Below are 7,355 nucleotides of genomic sequence, written 5' to 3' on the forward strand. Positions count from 1 at the left end.
ATGCTCTAGGCCAAAGACACAATCTTGTTGACTACAGGCTCCACAGGTACTGACTCAAATGCCTCAGAGTCACACATGACAACACACTCCGGCCAAAGCTTGTTACAAGCAGAAGGGATAGTTCTCTCGGTAATCCCTTCCAACACCTTGTCGATCATCTTGATGCAGGCAACAATTTGGAAGTCATATTTTCAGAACTCTGTGAGTGAGATGGGTAGCTTCAGTCAACTCATAGCAATGTTCTAAGAGTGCTTGAGTGTGAAATAATCTTTCGGTCCATAGGAAGGAGTAATGGAGTTGTGTTGGGAAGCAGATAAATCCTCAGAATCTACGGGCATCTTGAAGTTGCTGACGACGTTCTCTGCTGCCTTTGTGTCGGAGCTGGCTGCTTCATCGCGCCTCATAATGCTGTGGATGCCAGTTCTTCTCTTAAACTTCTTGAACCACCCACAGCTTTCCTTAAATGCTTCTGCCCCTGATGATCCTTGCAGCTTATTAACGAGGTCGGCAAAAATCATTCTTGACATCTCACAAATGATGTTCCCATTAATAGTGTCACCTTGCAATTGCTTTTCATTTATCCATATAAGGAGCAAGCTTTCGACACTGTCCGGAATTCGAAACCATTGTTTAGACACTCTTGTCACTCCCTTTAAAGCGTCTATCTCCTTAATCTTGTTCTTGTTCTTGAGAATAGTGCAACTAGTTGATGCAGACCGATTGTACGTGCATGCTAAATCAGCAGTGCTTACACAACATCCACGTTTTTCAGTGATTTTGTGTTTAATTTCTAATGTCATTTTCTTTCATTATGGTAGTCTTTATGCGGCTTTATCTACAGTGACATTTCTACAAAGGTTATTAAAATTTGCATACAAAAAACACTTTGTGATCACAAGCTGCACTAAGATGGCAGCAGAAAGAGCACTAAATCCAAACTGCTGTGTGTACTAAAGACACTATTCATATGCTGCTGCCAACAATGAAAGGTGTTCATATTGTTGAATGTTTCCTCTGCTGCACACAAACGGCTGGTGACGTCACGCCATGCGAAACATCACTCGTTAAGAGTGTCATTTTCTTAAGGTTTGTTTTGCTTGATTTGCAGATTACATGTTATGGGCTTATTAACCAAGATTCCACTACAGTTCAAATTTTCATTATGTTAAGATCTTCTTTGCTTTTTGATATTAATGATAGTGTTCAAACGAGATACACAGATGACACTTCCATTCAGCTGTCTTTATTGTGCATAAAAAAATTGGAAAACTGATTTTTTATTTGAATACATAAGAAAAAAGATTCATTTTCTTAAATTATTCATTGACGCACCATCCTTGCTCATCCACTACTTACGTGTGCCTGTGCCCATCTGGCTCATCAAATGTAGATATCTTGTTTACAGTTATTAGTTCAAACTGCCGCTGTAGTTACTGTGCTGACATCGCTTAAATGCCAGGATGCCAGGAATGAAATCTGTCCTGGAACTTTTGGGGTGGACAGTGCATATAGTGGTGTAGGTTATGCTCCCAGGTATCATCCCCTGCAGCCATTCACGGGGTTTGGCCCTCTTTGTGAGTAATTGACACCCCCCCCCCCCCAAAAAAAAAAAAAAAAAAAAAAAAAAAAACAGAATTTCTTGTGAGATACTAGAGCCTTAAATGTAGTGTCAAGTTACAGAGTGGTACAATAGTGTAGGGATTAAGTTATTTGGTTGGTATGCTGAAGTTGACTTGATCCTGTCATCCCACCTTCTCAATCTTTATTGAAGTGATTGTATCCATTAGTGTTATTGAATTCTTTGTTTGAAACACAATAACTTATTTCTAACTCATCTCACATCAGTTTGATCATCATATTAAGTTATTTGCTTGTTCTCATTTTTTTTATTTTTGTCTATGTGATTTTAATTAATTTTAATTATCTCTTGTAATATTTAAAGGTTTAATATTGATACAACAGTTTAAAAAAAGATGAAATAATCTAGTTGTATTGCTTGTGCAATGGTGTCAAAAATTTAGTTTTCATTACGAGATGTAAGTTTTGTTGGGTGGTAATCATTGTACAAATGTTTGAACATAAATTGTTGTTTCACCCTGGACAAAATAACACAGACAAAGATTTTAATGAAAGAGTGCAGATGTAATGGTGGACAGAAATATGAAATGATTAAAAGAAATTGAAATGAAATAAATACATAAAAATAATTAAAACATCTTTGTCAGTGATTTTAACTTGAAAAATGAGGGAAATAGAAAAGTAAATATGGTGAGTTACAGCAAAGTTTTAGAAATGGAAAAATGAAATGTTTAATTGAAATATAACTTTGATATATAATATAATATAATTTTGATAAGATGAGACTCAAACCCATAACCTGTAACTTAAGAGTCAAGTAACTTTAGTACTGTTATGCTGCAATGCTGTTCTGCAGTTTAAGGCTACTTTAAAGGCTGTAGTAGATGGCAAAAAAATTCTGAAATTATTTTTTGTCAGTTACTCACAAATGACAACTACTGTGAATGGCTACAGAGTGCCTGACACCAGGTATCCTACCCTTCCATCGTATATGTGGTTTGAAAAGTTGATGCCATCCTAAGGGATCACCCCTTATAAGTCTTCAGCTAATTGTGCAAATGTGCACGCGCATGCCCCCCCCCCCCCCCCCCCCCCCTCACACACACAGCACAGTTATCCAAGCTTTCTAAAATGTATTTCCTTCCTCAGAGAGAAAAAAGGAAATGGTAGAAAAAGAGGAGCGGATCACTCACAGGGGAAGCCCCCCCCTCGCACCCCCCACAGATTTAGTGGTAAGATGGTCATTCGAAAACTGAACACAGATCAAGCATGAAAACAGGAAGAAGGTGCACTTGACTGTGGAAAAATAAAATAGAAATGGTGAATGCTCCAAGCTCAACAAATGAAACATCGAGTAGAGTACAAGTGCTGTGATGTTGTGGTTAAGTGGTCATGGTGTGGGACTGCAAAGGGCGAGCCAGGTTGTAAACCCCCTCATGCTATTTATTTATTTTTTTCCACAATTTTATGATATGTCCAACCGGTCATTGAAATGTCTCTTCTTTCTGTAGTCTTGGCAGTTGTCATGCTATATGTTGGTTATAGAATATGTCTTGTGGTAAGAATACATTACCACCACAAGTAAATGTGATGAATATTGAGAACAGGTGAGATACAATGCAGGCATGTCACAGAAAAGAAAGAAACATATAAACCGATGTGAACTATGTTACAACAATGGAACTGAAGAGCCAAAAGTTCCAAAACAGAATACAACTTCAAAAATGTTAAAAATATATGTTTTGACAGTACACAGAGAAACTGTGTGATTGTGAAACTGTTGCATTTATTTGATGCAGCTTATGTGACGAACTATTGTTTTCATCATTTCCTTGGGAGTGATCACATCCACATTCATACGAACACCTAAATCGGGCAAGGAGGCACATCTCACTCACTCACATACAAATTAGATCCTTTCATATGACACACATACTGTCACTAATGCCGTGTATGGCACACCAGACATGTTTTCCGGCAGAGGATTCGGTTGACTTGTAACCTTGTCATCAAATGTTTGCATTTCCCTTACAGAAGCCACTTCCTTTTGACTGTTAATAGAGTAGTTGTGTAGAATCAGCTTTCATTACAGGTCCCTTCCTTATGCCTTGCTGTTTCAAATGGATGTTACACCACAATGCAGACAAAGACTTTACTCAATATCGCACCGTTCACTGTTTCCATTATTATTATTATTATTATTATTATTATTTCCCCCACAGTTTAGTACACCTTCTTCCTGTTTTTATGCTTGATCTGTGTTAAGTTTTTTGATGGGCTGTCCACTGGGGCCTCTTACCACTAAATCTGAGGGAGGTGTGATGGGGAGTTTCCCTTGAAAGCGACCCACCTTTAGTGAGGATAGGAGAGAATCTCAAACTAAGGTCATAATGACTTGCCTCTCATTTTGAAGCTACCCCTGTTTTCTCCCTGCTCATGGAGCTAACAGTTCCAAAAGCTAGGATAGCTTTACTACTTTTATAAATGCACATTGTTAGTACTTTAAATTTAGCTTTTTTAAGGTAAATGCTGGACTGCCTTTCAATCTCCCTGCAATTTTTCAGTGTTCTTGACTGAAGTTTCTTCTAAATACAATGTACTGGAAACATAATTTGTGAGGGGGAAAACTCAAAACTTCTGCAACAAGTGATCACCACTGTAAAAAGGTTGGTGAAAAAGCATTCCAATGGTGTCCATGCAGTAGGTAAGCTTCACTTACAAAAAAAGAACTGCGGGAGGAAATTTTGGTAATTTCCCACTTTCCTCCCACCTTATTTGTTTAAATCCTTTGTTTCCTAATAACGCAATTTTGGTAATAATTCTGCTGAGTGTATGTCACGAGCATCACATAGCTTTCGACATGCAGATTTTTTGAGTGCTGTGATGCATCTCGTGTAGAAAATGGTTAGCCAAAAACTATCCTCTGTCACCATCTGCATATGTGAATATGCAGAACCGTTTTGGATTATGTGAAGGCAGGGAATAGTAGGGTAAATGCCACGCCGCAACTTGCTGATGCAAATCCACGTGATCTCTCCTAATTGTCATCAAGCAAGGGGAAAACAAGCATGTACTTTTTGCAATTGTTAAAATATGGACATAACACAGTAAACAAGTGAGAATAACTTAAAATAATAAAAAACATTAGCTGTAGTCCATGAATGAAGTTTTTTGTAGCACACACAGAAAGTCACCATACAAAGACAGCAAAATCCATAGGTTATAAGAAATTATGGCAGCACTCTCTAGTTGTAGCTGTATCAACTGTAGCAAGGTCTCTTTTCACCATGAAGAGTATAGACCATTTTAAAAGTTAGGATTTTGTATCGGAAAACGCTGCTCTTCGCTTCGACAACCACATCATTATATGAAACTGGCATTGCTTCATGCATTTACCAAGTAAGGAGAAGGAATTTTACACACAAGTTTGTTTCTGAAGTAAAACAGAAAAGGTGCATGAATCATTTAAGTACAAAACAGGCCAAAATTGACTGGGTATTTCACATGAAGGATAAATGCTGTGTCCTGCTTTGTGTGGGGACCAATATCACAAAGGCAGCCTGTACATGGATATGTTTGTGAAGATCACTCAAAAAGAAATAAGAAGTACACACTATTTAAAAAAAATACAACTTTTGTTCTACACCTTTTCTGTTCAGCAATCATAAAAACATTCTTCCCAGTTATATTTAAATTTAATTTAACCTGTTTCTGCAAGCTGCAATCTCATAGCACTCCATTAATCTGACTGCTGCACTTGATGATTTTCTAAAGCAATGTGCTGTTAATACAGTTCCAGTGTTGTGAGAAAGAGTGAGTGTCAAGTACTCGCAAGAGACTGAAGAATGTGTATGGTGATGATGACATTGCAGATTTTTCCATTACTCAACAAACAAATTATATGGTGAAAGTGGGCATGCCAATATTCAGAATCTCCAACACAGCAAGCAGTGCACAGACTTCTGAAAATGGCCGGCATATTCTCAATCTGATTTCGGCTGACAAATGTGTAACAGTGAGCAAGCTATTAATCTGAGTGGGTGTAGGAGTGTGTGCAGAATACTGAGACTTTTTTAAGTTGAAAAGGTTTTGCACCAGGCGGATCTCAAGTATCCTGACAGAAGCAAACATGAATGGCAGTTTGCACTGAACTTTTGGAACAGTATGAGAATTCTGGAGGTGACTTCAGGCCAGAATTGCGATAGGTGATGAAACATGGTTCCACCACTTTGAATCAGAGATGAAAAGTGCAAGTAATAGAAGACATCCTGCCAACTTGCTGAAGAAGAGGAAGAAGAAGAAATTCAAAGATGCTCCTTCAGCTTGCGCCTATGACAAAATCACCACTGATACCACAAAGCTTGGTTGGACAATGTCGGAAAACCCATCCTATAGCACTGACCTGGCATCGTGTGATTACCACCTTTTCGGTAAACTCATGAAATCACTTTGCGGAATGAGATTTGAAGATGACCCGTGTGAAGGCTAACTGAAAACATGCATATCCTGACTACTTCTGTACAATTATACAGGCCTTTGATTCCTGGATGTGTAAGGTAGTTGAAACGGGCAAAGATAATGGAGAAAAATGACATTCTGTCACCCAAAAGTATATCAACAAACCATAAAAATGTCAATGGTATTGAAAATAAATGTAATGTTAAAAAAAATAAATTGTCCATTTCTTTTAGCGTGAACCCCCATTCATTGGACATTGCAGGTGGCTTTGCTAGACATCAATACCGCACGTGGTTACAGCCTGTGCTTGAGGGAGAGGTTGATCCTGAAATGCTCTTTTTTCCAATGAAACATGGATTTGTTAATCAGGGTCCATGACCTCTCAAAACAATCAATGTTGAAGTTCTGAAAATCCTCGTTAGTTATATCAAGTGTAGCTGCATGATGTCAAAACAGGAATGTGATCAGCAGTTGATGCAACAGGAATTATAAGACCATAGTATCTGACAGATATGTGAACAATACACTGTAATCTTTTTTTCAGAGAACTAACAAGTAAAGACAAGACTTAAAAATTATTTCAAGCATGATAATGCAAAAGCAGACACCCTCAATGTTCCTGTGACAGTATTGAGATGCTTTTGATAATACGAACTATCCTTTTAATACTGTCGTAGACCAAAAAAGCATTTTAGGATTAACTTCTCCATCATGCACAGACTGCAACAGACAGGTGTGGTACTGATGTTGAGCACAGCATCTGAATGTCAATGCCCAACAGTCTACTTCGTAAGATTAACAGTGTTTGGTACATTTTATTATTGACAATGTAAAGTATTTTACCTCTTGATGGGTTTATGCTATTTAATGCCATAGGTTTAATGTCACAAGGTAAACTGTTTTAAATTATGTAACATGTCAATACTTGATGATGTACAGAGGATTGAAACTGGTTATGATAAATAATTATTTATTAGCAGCTCTTCATGAAGGAACTATTATGATTCTTTTAATTGTTTTATAAAGTTTCAGTGTGCACAGCTATGTGAGCAGATGTTATTGATACACTAAATGGTGCAACAATTTTTTCAGATTTCTTTCCAATGATGTTCTAAACTTGTTTAATTTATGCCAAACCAAACCCAACATTCCACCTGCTAAGTCCAAGGCACAGCAAGACTATGCAGCAATCGCAACCTGCCTCCCCATTATTGCTTCCCACATAATGCCCCACGTGATCCATATGTGAAACATTTTTGTGTTGTTCTCCATATACATGCCTCTTCCATTTTGGTTACAACTAGTTCACCTAATATCAC

Source organism: Schistocerca gregaria, chromosome 5 (assembly GCF_023897955.1).
Source record: "Schistocerca gregaria isolate iqSchGreg1 chromosome 5, iqSchGreg1.2, whole genome shotgun sequence".
Lineage (NCBI taxonomy): Eukaryota > Metazoa > Arthropoda > Insecta > Orthoptera > Acrididae > Schistocerca > Schistocerca gregaria.